The sequence below is a fragment of the Macaca nemestrina genome, chromosome 12 (genome assembly GCF_043159975.1).
Source record: "Macaca nemestrina isolate mMacNem1 chromosome 12, mMacNem.hap1, whole genome shotgun sequence".
In the NCBI taxonomy this organism is placed as follows: domain Eukaryota; kingdom Metazoa; phylum Chordata; class Mammalia; order Primates; family Cercopithecidae; genus Macaca; species Macaca nemestrina.
Genome location: NC_092136.1, coordinates 113,044,907 through 113,066,135, shown reverse-complemented (window position 1 = coordinate 113,066,135; position 21,229 = coordinate 113,044,907). Strand labels below are relative to the sequence as shown.

General features: G+C 41.2%; 1 protein-coding gene and 1 long non-coding RNA gene across 14 annotated transcripts in view; one reads left to right on the top strand and one right to left on the bottom strand.

The window, feature by feature from the left end:
• Nucleotides 1-21,229, bottom strand: part of LOC105493592 (neural cell adhesion molecule 1) — a 313,546-nt gene that overhangs the window by 119,704 nt on the left and 172,613 nt on the right. The gene's annotated exons all lie outside the window — the stretch shown is intronic.
• Nucleotides 3,997-18,686, top strand: LOC139357595 (uncharacterized). Of its 2 annotated transcripts, none has more exons than XR_011611076.1 (4): nt 3,997-4,125; nt 10,685-10,757; nt 14,665-14,831; nt 18,568-18,686. It is a non-coding gene; the product is annotated as an uncharacterized lncRNA (long non-coding RNA). The 2 variants fall into 2 exon arrangements; XR_011611075.1 differs by lacking the exon at nt 3,997-4,125 and adding an exon at nt 9,818-9,902.

The following is a 21,229-nucleotide window of genomic DNA, read 5'->3' as shown; positions in this document are numbered from 1 at the left end:
GTACATCAAAGAAGTAAGGCCAGAGCTGTGATGCTGAAGTTCCAATAGCAACTTTGCAGCACCCCAGGCTCCCATGAGAGATGCCCTCCTAAAACTCATTAAACAGGATTCTTAAATTTTTGGATGCTTTCAACCATTTCTTATACTTTTCTGGAACTTACTGCAAATGCACACTTAAATGACCCATTCTAGGGTGTGTCACAGGCATGCTTTATGTACTTAGAGATGATCAAATGCCCAATGTGCCTCCTCCATTCCCTTCCCCTCCCACCTCCAAGCCTGCAGCTCTGCTGGGGATCTTTCTGCTCTGTGGTTGATTCCTACATCCATTTTCCATCTTTCCCAAGTCAGCTGCTCAGCCCCGTGGATTGGTGAGCTGATGGGATTTAGAACTTGCTACACTGGGGATAAGAACAGACCACTATAACTGATGAGTAACAAAGCTCAGGAAACTGAAGGCCAAGAGCTGCTGGTATGGGCCGGCTCTGCTAGCAAAACTTGCCCCTGCATGAAAAGCTTTCCATGAAAGCTGATGACAGAAGCGGAAGGGCAGGAAAAAAGAGACAGCTGCAGATTCCTTTTTTCCTATCATTTCAACTTCATGCAATAGTGAGTGGAATGCTGGGCTCTCAGAATGTGTGCACCAATCAGGAAGTTCTGTGGCTTTTTCTCCACAATGGCAAACCTGCCTTAAAAGTGAAAAATTCATTGAGTTTCTCAAGTAGGGGAATGTCTCCTGACCATATCCAATTGACAAGTCATTTTCAGCCTCCCCAGGAGTGAGTATATTTTCACTTACAGGCAGTGCTTTCAGGATCACGAAGACGGTCAATTCAATTTGGCCGTATTTTCTCTCTTGAGCTCTGATATGTGCTGCCTGACTGGGTTGTGGTTTTTGAAAATTGACAAGGGTCCCACAGCTTCATTCTCTCTTTTGCAAGAGATTTTCTATCTGGACTCTATACTTCTGTCCATTTGGTTGCAGCTAGCATTTTTCAAGTTAGGGCCATACCCCTTGTCCATTTAGGATTCAGGTCTTTAAAAGCCAGAGGACTGATAGATTCATTATTCTTAGGCTTGTCATCTCAGAATGTCAACATGGCTCACGAGTTCCCACTGAGGAGCACCAGCACCATTACCTGGCTTTGTACAGTTTTGTGCTCAATATTGGTTTGTCTCACTGGCCACATCCTGCTCCTACTACTTATTAGATCAAGGTCACATCCATTAGCCAGGCATTCGAGGTCTTCACACTTTAACTGAACACACCTCAACTATCTGGGTTTCCTCTCCCATGATTCTTGATGTGGACAATCAGGATGAGGCTTTGATCACCCCTTCCTTCTCGCCCAGCCCATCTTTCCCCTTCTTCCTAGTCTGATGATATTCTATCCTGAATCCACTCAAACTCTTCCCACATCCCTCTTCCTTCACAAGGTCTCCTGATACTGCTTCAGTTTCCAGAGCCTGTGCTCTCTCTCTCTCTTGTTCTCTCTTTCTTTCCATGTCCCTGCAATACAAACTGTCCAACAGTTTGTGAACAGAAAGAAGATAACTCCATCTTTTTTGAACTCTAACTGGCTGATGTCAGTTTGTCTTGCCTCCTCAAATGAGTTCCAAATTTCTTAATGGCAGGGAAAGGGTCCTATGATGTTGACTCCTCCCAGTGCCTATATTGGTGCTGGCATATGAATGAAAGATGCTTAATAAAGACTTGTTGCGTTGAATTAAATATAGCAACTTGGATGAAAAATTATACTCTCAACAGGAAATCCCAAATGAGCAGGCTGGTGTCACAGCTCAGACAGGCATGCATATGAATCTGAGGGACTCATGCAGTTTCCATATAGACAGGGCCACCACCAGCCCTTTGCCACAAACCATTCATTTGCCTCGCCAAACAAATTAATTATAAATCATTTTAAACTAGGATGTACGGCTCCATCCATTTTTTTTCAAAAAGGACATTTACATTGCTTGATATATTAATTAATATTCTTTACAACTCAAAGATAAATTCACCAAAATTAGTCTTTCCTAAAAGAGTGATTTACCTTTATTTTTTGCAGTTGATTTTTACCATAGAAATGTTCATTTCTTAAAATTTAAAATAAAGCAGACCTTGTATTCATTTTCCTTTCAGTTCTAAACTAGCTGGGCAAATGGAGTACACTGCTGCCTTGATTTTCCCCACTGCCCACTTTGTGATCGTTTTCATCCTCTTAAATTCTCACTTTTATGCAAATGACCCCCACATATATGCTGCCCAATTTTACCTTTCTTCTCAGGCAATCCCACATCTACTACGAGAATATCTCGTTTTCAAATAAAATTCAATAAAAGAAGTCCACAACTCCATATTCCAAAATTCTATTTGTGAGGCTGTTTGAAATTTATAATTCATTTTCCATAGAAACTGAATTATAAATAGTAATTCAGTTTGTTCTCTGGCTAGGAAACAAAGTTTGGCTAATCCATCTGCAATGAAAAGTAGCAGAAAGCAATATGGTAACAGTATAATTAAATGAAACACTAAAAAGTGAAGGTAAAAAAATAAGTTTTTCCTAGTTTTTTGTAATTAAAGAAAAATACTTTTATTTAGAGACAGACAGGGAAATAGAAATTGTGGAGATCTCCAGGGCTTCGATCACTGGCACCCAGTTCTAAATCTTGCAAGTTTTACACCTACCTCCTCAACTCAGCCACCAGCCCTTCTGATCCTTCCTTCATCTTATTTCTTCCATTTATCTATTCTCCCACTTCCTCTGCCCCGTCCTCAGCCAGATGTTATCTTTCCTTATTTAGATTATTATAATGGTTTCCCAGTGGTTTTTTTTAATCCAATCTCTTCCTTAATATCACTATGCATGTGGTGCTCCGATGAACCCCTCAACATACGTTTACTCTTGTCATTGTTCTCATCAGCAAGATGTCACATGCCCATCACATCAGAAAGGCACAGCCCTAGCCAGCCTTTGCTGTGGGAATGTGCACCCTTGTCTTGGAGGAAGGCCCCCCACTGGCAGGCCCCACCCAGGGTCCAGCAGAGGTACTGGCTCCCATTCAAAGTAGTCCAGGCACCTTCAAATGACTTTCAGGATTCTTGGTCTGAAGGAAGCATAAGCAATTTGTTCTCTTTGGAAGTCCCCAAATATTGGTCTGGTCTTGAAGACCAGAAAGTGATGTTCCACTTTGGTCACTGCAGGATCCTTTTAGAGAAGAGCTGAGATGCTGGAGCTCTCAGCCCAAGGAGGAGAGTGAGGAGGTGAGACAGTTACTCATTGGCTTCTGCTTTATCTTGCTGCCCACTGACCCCTCTGGGAAGAGTCAAGAGCCCCATTCATATGGCTGTGCAGAGAATCAGCGCAGCGGAGTGGAGGGACCCTTGCCTTGGAGCAAAGCAGCTTTCCTGAAACTTGGAAGAGTCTTCACTGTGAACAAAAGGGATAATAATTCCCTCCACCCGGAACTGCGGCAGGGATTGAGTGAGCAGGTTTGAAAGTACCTGTGGTGATGCCTGATGAAAACATTCATACAGCTATGCATCAATTCAATCTAAGATAAGGAGATGTACTAAAGCTTTGCGTCAGAGCCTTTGAATCCTTACCTAACTTGAGCAAAAATTTTCACTTGGATGAATGCCCACTTTCTCACCTTGGGGCTGGAATTCAAGCAGAATCTTGTTTGGTATTCTACCCTTCATTCTGCCTCACTAAGAGAATTACTAATTCACAATCAGATCCAAAAAATATACAGAAATTAAGAGGACAGAAAAATCCAAATGAGATATGGAGTTTGATCTGATTAACTTGGGGAAAAAAAAAAAAAAAGCTTGGCAAACAAACAAAAAATGACCTGGCCAGAACTGGCCCAGGTGACTGATCTGGCCAGCTGGGAGTAGGGAGGTGGCCTGTCATCATGGTGACATGAGCATCATAATCCTGGGACGGGAAAGCAGAGATAGAGGCGGTTGCTGGGAGCCACACCTGCACGTCCGAACTGCCCAGTCCAGATGACCAGGGCTCTGTTGTCCCTCGGTCCCTACGTCAGGCTTCTCCTCGAATTCCATTAAGGAAAGTGAAAGGAGGGGAGAGAAGATGTTTATCTGCTTCCATTCTCTGTGTGGTACTAAAAATATATTTTATTTTAATATTAATATATTAATATATTAGGATTAATTGTTGTAAGACATGATATTTGTAGAGCATTCATTCATTTTTAAAGTGTTTTCACATGCAGTATTTTATAAAACTCTAACAACTGGCACAGGTATGATTGTATTCTTCCCACTTTGAAGAATACGGAGCTTAGATTAGTGGCCATGGACAGGCAACTTATACCCTCTGAACCATGCGTTTTTCATTGGCATAATGTGGATGATAAGACTTGCCTGACTATATGAAACTGTAAATGACATAGCTTTAAATGTTATAGAAATGGCATCATGCAAATTCCTGGCCAGTGTCATTCTCACCATATAGCGTCTGGCACTGAGGTGCTGCCCAATAAGTGATATGTCCTATCTGGCTCTATTACGTATTTGTAGAGGAGTTGTCCCTGTTACAAGCTTCCGGGGTTGTTCAGAAACTATGAGAGATGGCTGGAAACAAAGACTGTAATTGCAATCTGCGTTTCTGAATCTCCCATTAGCAGAGTCGTCCCACCTACTGTGCTGAGAGGTGACCTCATTAGAGAAGAGGAATCATCAGTAGAAAACTCAAAGCCTCCAGAACCCCTCTGGCAGTTGAGCCTGTGCTTGGGGAAAGCTTCCAGCAGCTGTCGCTGACAATGGTCTTCTGTCCCCCACTCCTGCAAAGGCCTTTGCTCCTCCCATGAGCTAGCTGTTTTTGTTTTGTTTTATCCTCAAGCAAGATGGCTGCTGATTGCAATGAGCTCAGAATAGCAGAAAGTAATTAAACATTCATTTAAAAATCTATCGCGCACTTTAACATCTACATCAAGAACACTGTTGGGGTAAATAAGCTGGCATCACCTTTAGCAAGGCAAGGAAAAAGAAGAATTCAGACAGTCTGTTGCACATGGTGTAGGAACAGATAAAATAAACTGAATTGCAGCTGGCCTTTATACAAGTTTTGTAGGCCTTTTCCTGAAAATGCAATTGATCACTGCAGAAGCCAGCATATTTTCAAGAGAATTTGGTAGCAATATAATGGCACAACTAGGAAACTTATCAATTGAGATCATTCTTCAGGAAAATGGATCTCATGTTTTCAAAGAGGCATGCCCATTCCTAAACAGCTCCCTGTAGAGGCCAGTGACAAATGGTGTTAAAGGGTTGACACTTTAATAAGCAGGGTTTTTTTTTTTTTCCCTAATGACACAGACCCCTCACTTATCCCACTGTATTAGGAACCTTTCCATATTGATGATCTAGGGTTTGAACCAGCTAGTGATAGGCAAACCAACCTGTTAAGGTAGTAACAGAGGACCCTTGGCTTCCCTCTATCCCCCAAAGTCTTCGCTGGACCTTGTCCAGTCCCAGATGGCCTGTGCCTAGCAACCACTGCCATCAACTCCATCACTGCCCTGGTCCCAGTAGCTCACGATCATTCACTACAAGCAAATTCCATTGGAATATAGACAGATATTCTCTGCAAGCAAGTTCACATTCAAAGATATTTTCTGGGAGTTTTGTTTTAAACTCTTGTAGAAAAAGTAATACTGAAAGCCCATTATTGAAAAGAAGTTAACTTCATTATGTGATCTATATTGTCACTCCTGAGCTGTGTGTTCTGGGTCCAAACAATACTTTATATCAATTTGGAAGAGTGTCTAGGTGGCAACAGGAATCCAATGAGGAATATAATAAAATAGGTTCATTTAGCAATCAGATTACCTTATTATCATTACCACATTACCCATTTTATCTTAAAATTTATGTTCATTTTCAGAACCAACAACCCATTCTGCTCATTGTATTCAAAGGCAAAATACATATTTTATGTTTAAAGTAACTTGTACTCCAACCTAGGAAATAAATATCCAATCAATTTACTTTCTCTTTTTCCCCCAACACTGAAAGCAAATGTCAAGTGTTATAAAGCTCCCCAATGATGTCAATAATTTTATTAAAAATTGAGATTTAATATCTCTTCTCATACTCTTGATAGAGGCATTGAAGTAGGTAGGGCTATAAAACTAATAACCTATTTTTCACAGCAAATATTTTCATTCACCTGGGGCAGAATAAACCAAAGCCTTTACGGCATTGTTAAGCCAGATTATGAGCAATTTTGATTAAAACCAAAGACTCTGACATTTTCCGACCCAAAAAAGGAGTGTCACCAGAGTTGATTTCTATGACAATGCTTGTTTCCAGAAGAATAAATCCTGATGCTGGTGCCTCAAGAAGCTGCCTCCAGAGACGGTTACTTGCTTTTAGATGTGCTTAAATTATCACAGACTCTTACCACTTCACGGCCTGTTTCCCAGGGGGTGGAGGAAAGTGGGGGTGGGGTGGGGCTCATGCTCCCAATCACACAGGATAATGCCATTCTGACCTCAATTAACACACACATGAAGTGAAAATAGAAACCCTTCTTTACATGGACCTGGAAAAGATTAAAAGCTAACCTTTCTGCAACTGTATAGCAATGAAGACGACCACGGATAGACAGGTGTTTAAAAAGAAGAGGAGAGAGCCAATAAGACAGGATAATAGTGTTCACTTGCCCACTATTCACAACGTTGGAGTTGTCTTCATTAATATGGTTAAGAGTATTTTCAAGTTTCTAAGATGAAAAATTGAGTGGGAGATTCTGATTTTTCCTTTTTGCAATTGTTCCAGAAACAAATACTAAATCATTTCATATAAGGTAGTATAGTATTGTAATGTCAGTGTTGAGCATGATTCCTGAATTGTATCATGTTTTTGTCATTTGTGCTTTTTATATTTAGGGAAATGTGATTTGATCTAGCTGATTCAAATATAAAGAATCATCATCACAGTTTATAACGAAGGTCTGTTTTGTGGATTCTTTGTTCATATCATTATATGTTTACATTTGAAGATAAGACAGCTGCTATTGGCATTTCTGGGGTCAGTAAAATGGAAAGAGTGAATGAATGAGTGTCAATCTTTTCTAGACAAAATGTTCATGTAGCTTGAAATCAGCATATTGCGAATTCTTATTTTCCATATTAAACTAAGAGGAGGTATCGATCTTTCTCAGGTTGTGAGTTAGACAGTGAATTGCTGTAAGGTCAATCCAATGTTGCGAGCCAATTAAGATGACTGACATAACATAATGAGTCTTGATTCCTGATCATGCAGATTGGTTGGAGGACTCTCCACCCTGAATGAAATTGCCAAGGACTCAGTGATACCACAATGGCTATGATCATTAACATTTGTCAACACCTATTATGCCCCAGGCTCTTTACATACACGATTTGTGATTTCTTTTCACCCTTTTACTACTCTTTGACACGCACTGTATTTTTCCCATTTTATGGTGGAGAAATCATAGCTTTAAAAGTCTAAAAAGTTTGTTAAAGGCTATACAGGACATATTCTGCTGACCCAGAAAAAATAAATGCTGAACCGATCTTTATAATTAAAATGCAACATAACATTACCCTGGATAATGAGTAGGGTCAGCTCTTTTTCTTTTAGGTTGCTGCATTACTGTGAATTAAGGGCTTTTAAGCAGTAACTTTAATGTATTAGTGGTTATTCCTTTTTTTTTTTTTTTTTTGAGACAGTCTTGCTCTGTCACCCGGGCTGGAGTGCAGTGGCGTGATCTCGGCTCACTGCAAGCTCTGCCTCCCGGGTTCACGCCATTCTCCTGCCTCAGCCTCCCGAGTAGCTGGGACTACAGGCGCCCGCCACCACCCCCGGCTAATTTTTTTTTGTATTTTTTTAGTAGAGACGGGGTTTTACCATGTTAGCCAGGATGGTCTCAATCTCCTGACCTCGTTATCCGCCCGTCTCGGCCTCCAAAAGTGCTGGGATTACAGGCATGAGCCACCGCACCTGACCGGTTATTCCATTTTTAAAAATATATACATCTTTTTCTAATTACAATAAAATTTCTCTTATTCTACATGGTCACAGAACAGACTATTCTGATTCATATAGCATTCTCGTTAATAAAGTGTTAGAAGAATACTGCTAATCTTTAAGACGTAGAACAAAATCATATGCTTCATATAAACTAAGTGCACACCTTAATTTTTCTTTGATGACTCGGGAGACACATGGAGGACTGTAATGGCCGAGGATCATCATGACAAAGACCAGTTATAATTACACGAGGAAATCAGGAGAGCACTATGTTACAGAGATTTCTGGCTGTTAGAATCTTAGATCTGAAGAGCTGGAAGGCACCTCAGAGATCTCCCATCTAAGTCTTTTATTTACAGATTAGAAACCAGACACCCAGACTAGTGGCAGGCTAGTGACCAAGCCAAGGTCATTTGACCATCCAGTGGCAGCCACACAGTGACACGCACACGCTGGGACCAGTTTTGCTAGGCTAAGTCATACTGATCCCACTTATCCCAATCAGAACAAAATGAAAAAAGAAAAGGTATGCTGTCACTTGCCTTCTAAATTTGTTGATTTCCAAGCAACCATGGATCTCTACTTGTTTATGATTTCTGTGACAGCTCTTTCCTGGATCTTTATTTTCTTATAACTACTTCCACAGCACAACTAATACACACGATGCGACGCTGCAAATAAGACACAGCAAGGGACAGGCCCTTTCTCTGAACAGTTTCTGGTTTTTCTTTTCTTCTTCACCAGGGTTTTTATCAGGACTAAAATGTGGAGAGGAGCTTCTACCAAGCGTTCGATTCCAGCCCTGCAATTTAACTTGCCAGGTTTAACCGGGGGATGATGAATCAATTATTTACTTAGCTGGCAGCATTTTCCTGTCACTTAAATCATATTTAATTTCAGTCTATTATAATCCACTATCAGTGCTGAGCCAAAACCCTTGATGCATTATTTGCTTATGAGATGGTTTCACACGTACAACAGCATCAAAGTACTCAGGTCCCATGTACATTTACAGATGACGGACTGCCTCTGTTAAGATGTGGTTCATGTACACACTTTAGAGATTTCTATATTTTACAACTTTACCATATCCGGCGCCATTTACTACCAAGTAAAATAACCACCGGAACAATCTAGATCAATAGTCTATTTAATCTGAAAAGTCATCCTTCACGTGAGATGGGATTTAAATATTTTTTTGAAAATCATCCAGATCTTTTATTCTCACCTCTGTCACAACAAAAGCCTAAATTCTAAAACTATTGGAGATATAAAAGCCAAATGCAATGTATGAAAACTAATTGAATCCTAGTTTGGGAGAAAAAAATACATAATACATTTCGGAGGGATAATTGCACTGGGTATTACATGATACTAGAGAATTCGTGTTAATTTTCTTATGTATGAAAATGGCATTGCAGTTATGTAGGTGAATGATCTTATTTTAGAGATTATATCCTTATTTTTAGTAGATACAACTCTGAGATACAGTCATTATTCAGGAGTTAGGTGTCATGATGTCTGCATCCCTTTAAATTTTCAGAAAAAAAGTATAGAAAGAGCAAATATGGAAAACATTCATTTGAATCTACCTGGTTGGTAAATAGGTATCCATTGTACTATTTTTTTTTCAATTTTTGAAATTTGTTTGAAAATTTCCAATAAAAAATGAAAATAACTAACGTATCATTTCAAATAATACTTTAGTATCCTAACTCTAAATTGCTTGGTTTATACACACCTTCCAGAGAACAGAAAGCCACTGTTTCTGGAAGGTGGCAGGACAGCAGCAGATGGCAGAGAAAACAGCTCTGTTTCCTCAAATGATTCTCCAACCAGCAAAGATAAACACAGCAAACAGGGCCTGCAGTTAAAGGTGGGTGAGGAAGAGTAAGAGGGCACCTAGCTACTTTGCACATGTTCCTATGTCCAGGTCCTGGCAATCTCTACCTGGGTTGTTAAAGGAGCGTGCGTATGAACCAAAAACATGCTGGTACCTGTCCCCTAGGCAGTGTGGCACAGAGAGGAGGGAGGCTAGCATACTACAGACATGCAGCTGTCCCAATTTGCAAAAGCGGGTAAAGTGTTACATACTCAGAGAACACAGCGGTTTAAAACTCATGTTTCTGCATCCTTTGAAACCATCTTGCTGTTCACTCTAGGGATTTATGTGGTGGACACGCCCTGGTACATTTCCTAATGACATACACTAATGTCAAAAAACCTGCTCATGTGACACTTGCAGCTGCCCCCAAATTTACCCTTCTGTGTCTGTTTCCTAACTTATTCCTCCCAACACAGGAATAAATTCTCATCTCATAGGCTTCCCATGAGAAACACATGAAGTAACATCCATAAAGAACCTAGTACTAAGCCTGTTACTGGGGAGGCACCCAGTAAGCGGTAGTCACAGTTACCACTAGAATCAATGTGTTTGACTGTATGTCTTATGATAATCTTCTAGCCCAAATGGAAAAATTAGAGGCTGTTTGTCAAGACAATCAAGCTTATTCCCATCTAGTTAAAAATCTGTACCTCAAGAGGGTTGATAAATGGATCGATGTCAAGCTAGAAAGAGGTCGCATGTGTTCCAGTAATTTGCCTTAATCCTTCTTTCAACTCCTACTTTTATATACGACTGGAATGAACACCTAAAAGTGAGCTGTCAAAATATGGATGACAAAAAAATTGCAGACAACTGATATACGAGAGGAGAGATCACTAAAGCAGGGTGAGTACAGCCCCGAGAGGTATGCAAGGTGGCTCACTACGATGTGGGAAGGCAGTGCTTGAGCACTTTCTGTCTATTTTTAAACTAAAATTCCTTAACCTTCACCAACTTTTGTTTGCTTGTTTTGAGACAGAGTCTCCCTCTGTCGCCAGGCTGGAGTGCAGTGGCATAATCTCAGCTCACTGCAACCTCCGCCTCCTGGGTTCAAGTGATTCTCCTGCCTCAGCCTCCTAAGTAGCTGAGATTACAGGCACACACCACTGCACCCAGCTAATTTTTTTTTTTTGTATTATTAGTAGAGACAGGGTTTCACTATGTTGGCCAGGACGGTCTCGATCTCCTGACCTCATGATCTGCCCGCCTCAGCCTCCCAAAGTGCTGGGATTACAGGTGTGAGCCACCGCACCTGGCCAGCTTCACTAACATTTTAAATGCACTGACTGACAGCGATACTGCCACCTGGTCTGTAATTGGGAGGATGGCATGTCATGCCAGGGATTCAAGTCTGAGGGCAGAGTGGGTCATCACAGCAGAGCCCATCCAGAGGGCCTTCTCTCATCTGTTTTTCTCTTCTCCATATTATCACACACAGCCTTTTAGTTGAGCTCTGTTAAATGGATTTATGCAATACATTATCTAGTTTTAACTAAACCAATCTTCCCTAAATGAACAGCTGGCTTACAAAAAAGATTCCCACAAAAACATAGTGTATTGAAGATAATACTAATAATGAAAGCATAAGTGAATAGCAGAACGGATAGTTCTACTATTCCTAGTACGAGCACTATGTTCATCCTACCGGATAAAAACAATGATTTGATAACATCTGATCAGAAAAAGCAAAAAACAAAAAAAAAAAGAAAAAAGAAAAATGAAATGAAATCCTCAGGATGATGTGAAATATGAATTTAATTCACTATTTGAATCTTTCCTTTAGTATATACTATGCCTTGAGGTATTAGCTAATGACACACATATATGATTTATAAAATAATAAATACACATATATGGAAGGAGAACACGCAAAAGTTACTTACAAATGAAGTAATCAATCAAAACCATTTGGAGAAAATAATCAAGACTCATAACGCTCAAAATAAGCTGGAATGTGGGCCAATTTTAACCACAATGAAACATAAACAAGATTAATGTAAAGTCCTACATTCAGGGTCAAAAAATCCAATATACAAGTACAGGATGTGGGAGGCTTGGCTCCAAAGCAATGCATGTTATAAAAGGCCTAAGGTTTATAGCTGACCATCAGCTTTATGCCAAGTAACTCTGTGTGGCAGCTAACAAAATCTCAGGCTGCCTTCCTCAGGGGATGTCTAGTGTCTAAAACTAGAGAGGTAATGGCTTCACTTCATAATGCTGGACCACAGGTGGAAGGCTGTGCTCAGTTTTACCAGAAACATTGACCTATCAGAGCCCATCCAGAGGATGGTGTTCAACTATGGCTTCCACAGAGAGGTTTCCTACACCTGTAAAAGGCTGGCCTAGAAGACCTCCAAGATAATTTTAACTCTGAGCTCTATGAGTCCCTGAGGACACAGGAGGCGGGGTCTGGATGATATAAGATGCAAAATTTAAACAACTCAGCTTGTTGTGCATGGCAGATAGTCCACACAAATGTAATTCCTTGACAGTGGGAGCTGTTTCTTCATCTTTGTCCCGTTCAGGGTTGCAACCCATACTGGAGACACTGCTTGGCATCTAATTTGTTCTCTGCAAATGTTTGTGATCATGGTGACAAACTGCTTATCACCTGAGGTATGAAGAGGCTGCAAGGGTTTGATCTCCAGGGAATTTCCAACTCTAAGATGTCACAATTTTTTATCTGCATATAATCTTTTCCTTGACAAATTAAAATATCACTAGAAAACAATGTGGAGCCTCTTTACAAGTTTTTAATTGAATACTCCACATTTGTATGGGTGATAGTCTATTTCTATCAATTTTCCAAATAATTTGGGATTTTCTTTTAAATTTTTTTCTCCTTTCTGATGACTTTTTTTTTTTTTTTTTTTTTTGCTGAAAATGTACAGAAAGATTTTTGAAGCCAATTCTATTGGAAATCTGTAGATAATAATATTTGGTTTTACTTTTCTCTACCCCAAAGATTACAAATAACTATATAAAAACAAATGTAGTGTACCAAATACTTTAGCTAAGGTTTAAAGAATAAAAAAGTAATTAAGGGCTGTGAAAACATGTGTACATGAAGAGATGGCAGACCTTGTCATATATCAAATTGATAACAGCTTACAGTCAATATTTGATGTTTCCTGCAACTTGACAGAAAAAGAATAAATTCCTTAAAAGCATTTCTGCTTGTTATGAGAAATTAGATTTTGTTAAAAAAAAGACTTCATGTGGAAACAAATGGTAGAGAAAATCAATGCCCAAATAATAAAAATAAACAATATACATAAGCTAAATAGTTCAGCGCTCACATCCTGCTATAGCACTGAAAGTAATATTTTGTGCTGTGGCTAAACTTAAGACAATGTCACTCATCTCTTTTATAATAAATATCAGACAAAGACCTGACTTTCTTTCTGCCAGTAATAATCAGTCAATATTTTCTGTAGAACATTTCTAAATGACATTAGTAACTGTAATTTTACTTGGAAGATAAGATCTATCCAAGCAACACTGCAAGCAAGCAAGGCAGTTTGTTTGCGCTTTCAAAGAAAGCCTTGGAGAAACAGCAACCCTATTGTCTAAGAAAGGTAAGCTAAGTATTACTAGGATAATGCCCCAATGGTGAAGTACTGTCAAAGATAGGTATCAGCCATTTGCCTCAATATCGGAGTCAACCTCATTGACCTACACTAGGCAGAGAATGGGGGGCCATCTGTGATGAGTCAGGCAGAAGGATTCCCACATTGGAAGAGTAGAGACGTTGACCTCTGAAGATTACACCCAACACTAAAACTGTATGATGTTACGAAATTCTGAAAATGTGTTTCAGCTGGATGATTAAATTCCACAGAGATTTCCGGAGTGTGTGGAAAATACATTGTTCCTTCAAAACTTAATCTAAGGGGCAAGAAAGCAGGTCATTTTTTATCGCCATTGTACAATCACCAAGATTAAAATACAAAGAAAATCACATTCAAATATGACTGTTATTATGCAATAAATTTAGGAAAGGAAGTATTGTAAAAGGAGCCCAGATCATTCAAGTATCCAAATTCAAGGTGAAGTGGAAGGCATGTGTCCATATCAAGAGAAATCTCAATACATGATACAAAAAATACCCTCCTCAATTCTCTGGCAGTTCCTGCTAATGGTGACGGGGCTGTCATTCTTGCCGTTTGCTATTTGAAAGCACTAAGCTGTCGGAAGACACAGGCAACACTGTGGCTCCCTAGGCCTGAGATGACAGAAGCCCATGAGTCCTGCTCCATGACAGATGCTGGACTGAGATAACCAAAAAGAATAGGAAATGCGGGGAACAGCAGCTGGGCCAGACAAATTCAACTTCCCACCTGCTGTTGATTTACACATTCATCTCTCAAACCTGATCCCCATCCATGGAAAAATCTGCCAGCACGTCGAGAAATTAATCAACTGGGGGAAAGGGAGGGAGTTATCCATGGTCGATTTTATACTCTTTCTGTAAGCACATTTGTGTAGCACAGAGGCAGCTGAGCCGAACAACAGTGGCTTTCTCTGCTGTGTGCTGTAATCACCCATACACCTGGGACTCACGGCCCGCACTGCTGTTTCTTAGATGAGAATGTTTTTTTTCCTAGGGTAAAGCTGGCTTTGGCTTTGGAAACTAATTAGATATGTCTGCATTTTTTGTTTAGCTCCCCGAGTATGCTATGGACATCTAATTTGCATTTCTGTCTTGTCCCTCCCTTGTTGCCTTTGTTGTTTTTTCCTTTTGTCTGAATAGAGAACAAGAATGATTTCCGAACACGACTGGTCAAACATGCTACTCTTCAGAGTGTGTGTCTATATATGCATGTAAAATCCAAGTGCCTCGTTTGATGCAAAACAACCTTTATCCTGAAGAACATTTCAGCTCAAGAAAATGCTCTTTAAAATGTCTAATTCCCTACTGTGATTTCCTTTAAAGTTCTAATTAGTTGTGCACCATAATGAATTCTGTAAATTGCAGTGTTTCATTTAAAGCTTTTAAAGTACAGAAGGCCCTAATAATGAGTTTTGCCACAATCAGTCTTTGAAGAAAGTAATTTTGACATGTAGGTTTCATATTTTTGGAGATGTCATACATTTTAGATATAATCACAATGTTGAGTCGCAAATTAGTATTTGTTGCTTAATGCCATCAAAATGTCAGATTAATGAGTAATTAACAACGTTTGTACATAATGTTATTTCCTTCTTTCTGCAAAGGCCAAAAGCATAATGGAGAATTCAAGGCAAGAAACATCTTTCAACAGATATATTTTCTGAGTTCTCCTTTTAAATAACTTACTACCAGGTCTATAACTGTCTTCTTTTAATGGTCAGCAAACAGCTGGGTTTCCAGATAACATGGGGAACATAAAATATTCATGTTATTTAAGCTATTTCTATATTTTACTCATTTTTTTATTTGCTGGTCTTGAAGGGGAAAGAAACCATGGCCACTGCCTGCTCCCTCCTTTTAAAGGAAAGATTTATTCCCTTCTACAACCTCTGCCTGCTATGCCCTGCTTTAGGACTACTAAGCTACTCTGTATCCCATACCTATTTTTCAATCTTTCCTTCTCTTCTTGGATTTAATTGAAAAGTGACTCTCTCTAAGCATACTTCCCATTTTCCGCGCCCCCCATTCCTCAGAAGAGGCAACAGCTGCCCTTTGTTTGGTCAGTGTCAGCCTTGGCCTTCCCCTGGACACATCCTCTGTCCATGGCCCCAGTCTGACCACACCCACAGCATCATTCCACTCCATTCAGCTCCTCCTGTTGCACTGGGACCACTTATCCCTCTGTTGTCTATTGCCAGCCTTCCCTTTCCATTCCAAGGCTCAGGATTAAGGAATTGGAAGCTACCCTCTCCACATCCCAGCCTCCTGCACGACTAGCATTTTCCTAAACCCCTCAAGCCAATTCCTGGCCTCAGACCATTCCCACCATCCATTCTATCCATTCTTCTGCCTGGGTCGCAGATCACTGAGATGGAGAGAAGACAAATCTTTGCGAAGTTGGCTTATTACTGATCCAAACACCACCAACTTTGAGAAGCATGGATGGTGCTCAGATATGCTTCACGCACGCCTCCTCATCTTCCTGACCCAGACCTCACAGAAACTATTCTGTTGCCCAGTCTGCTTCAATTCTCCTCGGTCCCCAGCCCTGTCTCGCTGGAGGGCCTTGCTCCTGCACCACGGCGAAGGAGAGCCCTCTGGAGAGTGTGGACCTAGCCAGGGTTCCTTCACTGCCTCTCGCCCACCCCACAGCCCCACACACCTGTTCCTTTTCCCCTCCCATAGCTCATTTATAATTCTCAATAGGAATAACGTCTCTAGCCAAAATCTAAGGCGGCTGTGTATTTCTTTCTACTTGCATGTTTTGCAGTGATGGACTTCCTAAGACTACCATGTCTCAAACTGTCTCCTTTCTCGGCAGTCCCATTCTTGCCACGCATGCTATGTATTACTTTTTTAAAATTAGAGACAAGATCTCACTTTGTTGCCCAGGCTGGCCTTGAACTCCTAGGCTCAGGTGAACCTCTTGCCTCAGCCTCCCAAGTAGCTGGGACTGCAGGCACATGTCACCATGCCCAGTCTGTATCACTTTTTAATTTCAACTTAAAGTGCACGAAAATAAAAACCCTGAGCAAGTTAAGTGTCCAGTGTCCACCCTTGCCTGCAAATTAACGTAAAAGTAAATGAAACCACAAGGGAGATTCCTTGCATTTTATCAATTATACTAATTTTGGGGCACACACAAAAAGAGGTACTCCCCAGACCCATATAATATGCCAGAAAACCTGTTATCCAACCTCCCCATTACTGATCTTCAAGAACTAGCTGGCCCTGGCTTTCTCAGCAAACAGTCTAATCAGTAAGTGGAACCCTGGGTGTTAAATCACCTTGCCTACATGGCATTGCAGGTGGCTCTGGCAGGTGCCTAGTCCAGCACGTCCTTGATTTCCCATGCAGAACACAGAGGAATGTACACAAAAGCACTAGTAAGCAAAATAGCTCCCAAACAGCTCTCGAAGGCTTAAAGTGCCACTAACACTAAACGTCCTGAATCAGGGGGTCTATCTAAGGAGCAAGTTCACTGCCTACCCAGGGAATACACCACCTGGCTGGTGTATTTCAAGAAGCTGAACAGTTGGAGCATCTTCATCTTGCTCTGGAGCCTCACAAGGGTTCAACACATTGCACTTCCCATGCTCAATCTCTGCAGATCCTGTTGCCCAAGTCTGTTTTCTGTGTCAAGTACCCAGTCTAGGACATACTCTCCAATCTACTAATATTACCGCTTAAGAAGCACATTCTTGATCCTTTCTTACAGATGACATTTAAAAAAAAATCAGCGAATGGTTGTTACTTTTTTCTCAACTTGGCTATCCGAAGGTGAACCCCACCTCTGCCTATAGCAGCTGCTCCCCGAGAAAATCTGGGACTGTAGTGAAGCCACGTTGGTTGCCACAAGCTCCAGCATTACCAAAATCTCCCTACCCACTCACCTCCTTAGCTTCCACCCTTTCCACTATTCTCACACAGTTAGCAGCACCCAAGAGAACTTTGGGAAAAGAGCCCTTTTTCACCATCAGAACCTCAGGTCAATGACCGGTAAGGTCTTGTTCCCATAGCCCTACAGCTCAGGCACTGTTCTCCCTGGCCTGATCCAGTGTGCCCCAGTGAGGAGTGGGAGGAAAAACAGAAACTGTCTGCCACTCAGGATCACATGGTGCTTTCTTCTTCTTAGTATGGGTTACTGCAATAAAATAAGCTTCTTCCCAAACAACAAAGCAACACGATTTGAATTCATGGCTAATCCTGAGCTCACATCATTTACATGAAATGATACACATTACGAAAATACTTGCAACTTGTGTCACAAAGGACAATCATTCTAGTGTGAGGGTGATGGGGAGTGCAGGGGGAACATGTGCTTCCACAGCCTTCTGCCCCAAATTTGTAGGAAAGAGAAGTAGGGAAGAGAAAGGATGCTGGGTTATAGGACAGGTGATAGGAACCTGACAGCCACTATGCCTCAAAATGAGTGTTCAGCCTTAAGGAGCCACTAATGCTTGGCTTGACTATGTTGAAAGTTTAATAATACAAGAGACAGTGAAAATTGACTATTGGAATGGATATACATATCCATTCATCCAATCAAAAGATATGGTGGGAAAGTTGCACACATGTTCACGGCAACCCAGTAGCAAAGAAGTGAAAGCAGCCCAGATGTCCATCGGTGGGTGAATGGATAAACAAAATATGGTCTATATCTACAATGAAATATTATTCAGATTTTAAAAAGGAAAAAAATCCGGTTACATGAGAAAATATGGATGAGCCATGAGGCTATTATGCTAGGTAAAAGAATGCAGTCATAAAAAGACAAATACTATGTGATTCCACTTATGTGAAGTATCTAAAGTAGTTTAATTCTTACAAACAGAAAGTAGAAGAGTGTCTGCCAGGGCCTGAAGTGGAAAGGAAAAGGTAAGTTGTTTAATGGGTATAGACTTGCAGTTTTACAAGATGAAAAAGTTCCGGAGATGTATTTTGCAACATTGTTAAAATACTTAACACTACTGAAGGGTATACTTAAAAATTGTTAACACGGTCAATTTTATGTTTTGTTTTGTTTTTTTTTTTTCCCCACAGAAAAAAGGCAAAGAGAGAAGAAAGAATATATTGTAGGTGGATGTGATTAGCCGATACAAAATTACAAATTTTCTCATTTGGCAAAGAACATAAATGGCCTCTCCCCTAACATGACACATAGTTAATGAACTCATTATTAGTTGAATTACTTTTGCTTCAAAGTCTGGAGCCAAAGCAATATTAACACCCCTCTCACCTTTTTATTTCATATTTTGGTCTTTATACAGCTTAGCTGAAATGTCTGTGAATTTCTCTCCAAGTTTGTGAGCTGCTGACAAAAACTCATAAACGCAAAGACTCCCCCCACCACGACTTTCTCCCCCATCATACACATAAACCTGAGTCTCATTCAACACCAGGCCTCAGGAGATGTGAAATCCATCAGCCAAACATCAATACGAGAATTGAGGTCCTCACAATCCATCACTTTTTCTCTTAAAGTAAGAAAATTCCCAGTGATTAAAATGCATCTCCTTTTGCATGTTATATAAGTTGGTGCTGTTTCAGCATGTTAATATGGTTTGCAGTTCCTTACCTTTTTGTTGCGATGTGAAACAGATGATGGAATTTCATTGCAACAGAACACAGCAGCACATCGCCAGGTTGGAAAGAAAAGCAAAAAAGAAGAGGAAACAGAGAACAGTTAGATTACGTCCTTGGAAAGAAGGACAGAGTGTGCTCCTAATAACATCTATCACACAAAGAACACAGCAATAACAAAACATAGAGATATTTTTATACACAGCGACACACTTCATAAGAGACACTTCTCCTGCCATCATAATTAGAAACCTATAGCTTCTGGCACAAAGAACAAAGAGAAGGCTCTTTAGCATCTACCCAAAGACTTCCCTCCTGAGCTTGTCTTTTCTTAGCTGTGGATTCTGTTACTACAAACACGTAGGACACAATTCCTCCTTCAACAATGCAGGGCTGTCTGGGCATGGGTTCCTCTTCTTATAATACCTCTCCTGAACCTGAGAAGAGAGTTTCATTCCCTCAAAATACAACCATGGCACTGGCACGAACATTTCCATATTCCCTAACATTTCTGAGATGTGGCTTATAAAACAGACAGTATACATGGCCCTGTGGAAGAGGCCTCTGGTGTGGGAAGGTGGTGACAGTTCTCCAGTCTCAATAGGGGTGGGACAGACCTCTATGGGGCGGGTCAGGCCGACTGTCCTTCCTCTCCCTGTAATAGCTACCTCAAACATTAAGCAGGGAAAATGGACAGTGTTCACTGGGGAACTGCAGTGTTCCCCAGCAGTTCCTAAACACGCTCTCTTTCTCTCTCTCTCTCTCTCTTTCTCTCCAGCCCCCGCCCCCCGCTCTCTGACACACACACACACACACACACACACACACACACGCTTCCTAATATATGCCCGATCCCAAACTCATCTGAACCCCCTTAAAGCTGTGCAGCTGAGCCTAGGAGCTGGGAGTTGTGTTGACTGCTATACTGGGGAGAAAATACAGTGTAGAAACCCCGAAAGGAGAGAAGGTAAAGCCCCTTATCCCTTTGGGGGCATTGAGGAACACACATTGTCTAGAGCTGAGGCAAGACTGAACAGATGTGAATTGAAGGAACCTGTCCTTTTTTTCATCTTTTCCTAAAGAGGCAAATTTGCAGAGAGCCTGGCTCAAAATTTAGGTCAGAGTCTCCTGGGAGAACTGTCTTTGCTCACGTATTTTACAGACATTATTTCAATGCCTGTTGTTAGCTGTCTGAGATGAGCCTGCACAGAATATGCTAACAACTCAGCTGACCTTTGACCCCTGGCCAAGAGCAAGGGGCAATGAAGGGCCTTACCGAACCCCAGCATGGTGTTCCAGCAAGCCGAAACAGTGTCCACACAGAGCACTGCAAAGTCATGGAGGAGGGAGAGGATGTGTGTTTCTTTACTCACTAAAAAGCATCTTCTGTCCCCCTCCCCATCTGAACAGAAACAAGTGCAGAAGACACACAGCTCTCTGTCAGGGCAAAGGAAGTGGCTCACCTAGCTCCAGACGGACTTCAACTTCCTGGCTATGGCAGAGATGGCTAACCGTTCTCCAAACCTACTTCCCTTTACCAATGGGCATCCAGCTAGACTTCATTTCCTCATCTCCCGACAAGTAAGCCATAACCATGTGGCTGGGATCTGGCCAGTGGATTATGGGTAGAAATCATTTATGCCACTTTTGTGACTGGCCCCTAAAACCACCTGCTCGATCTTTCAGTCATCTCTCCTCCCCTATCAGCTGCCTGGCTGGGGACATCTAGGGGAGAGATGACATCAGTCATCTCTCCTCCCCTATCAGCTGCCTGGCTGGGGACAGCAGAGCTTTGACATCCTGGGCCCCTGAATGACTGTGTGGAGCACAGCCTGCCCCACCCAGCTATGGGAGTTTCTGAGCATGAGACATCAACATCTGCTGTCCTGAGCTGCTGAGGTCTGAGGCTTCACCTGTTATGATGACTTCACTTACATACCCCTTGCGAGGGTGGCACACTGCCAGGTTTAGCTTCCATTAGACACATCTGTGTGCTTCTAACACACCCCTCTTTCTCATTTAAGCTCTTCTGAATGTGTGTTGTTCCTTACAATCAATGAATCCCTGAGTAAAATGGGCTTGAAGAAAATGTCCTGGAAGCCCAGTGAGAAGGCACAGTGGA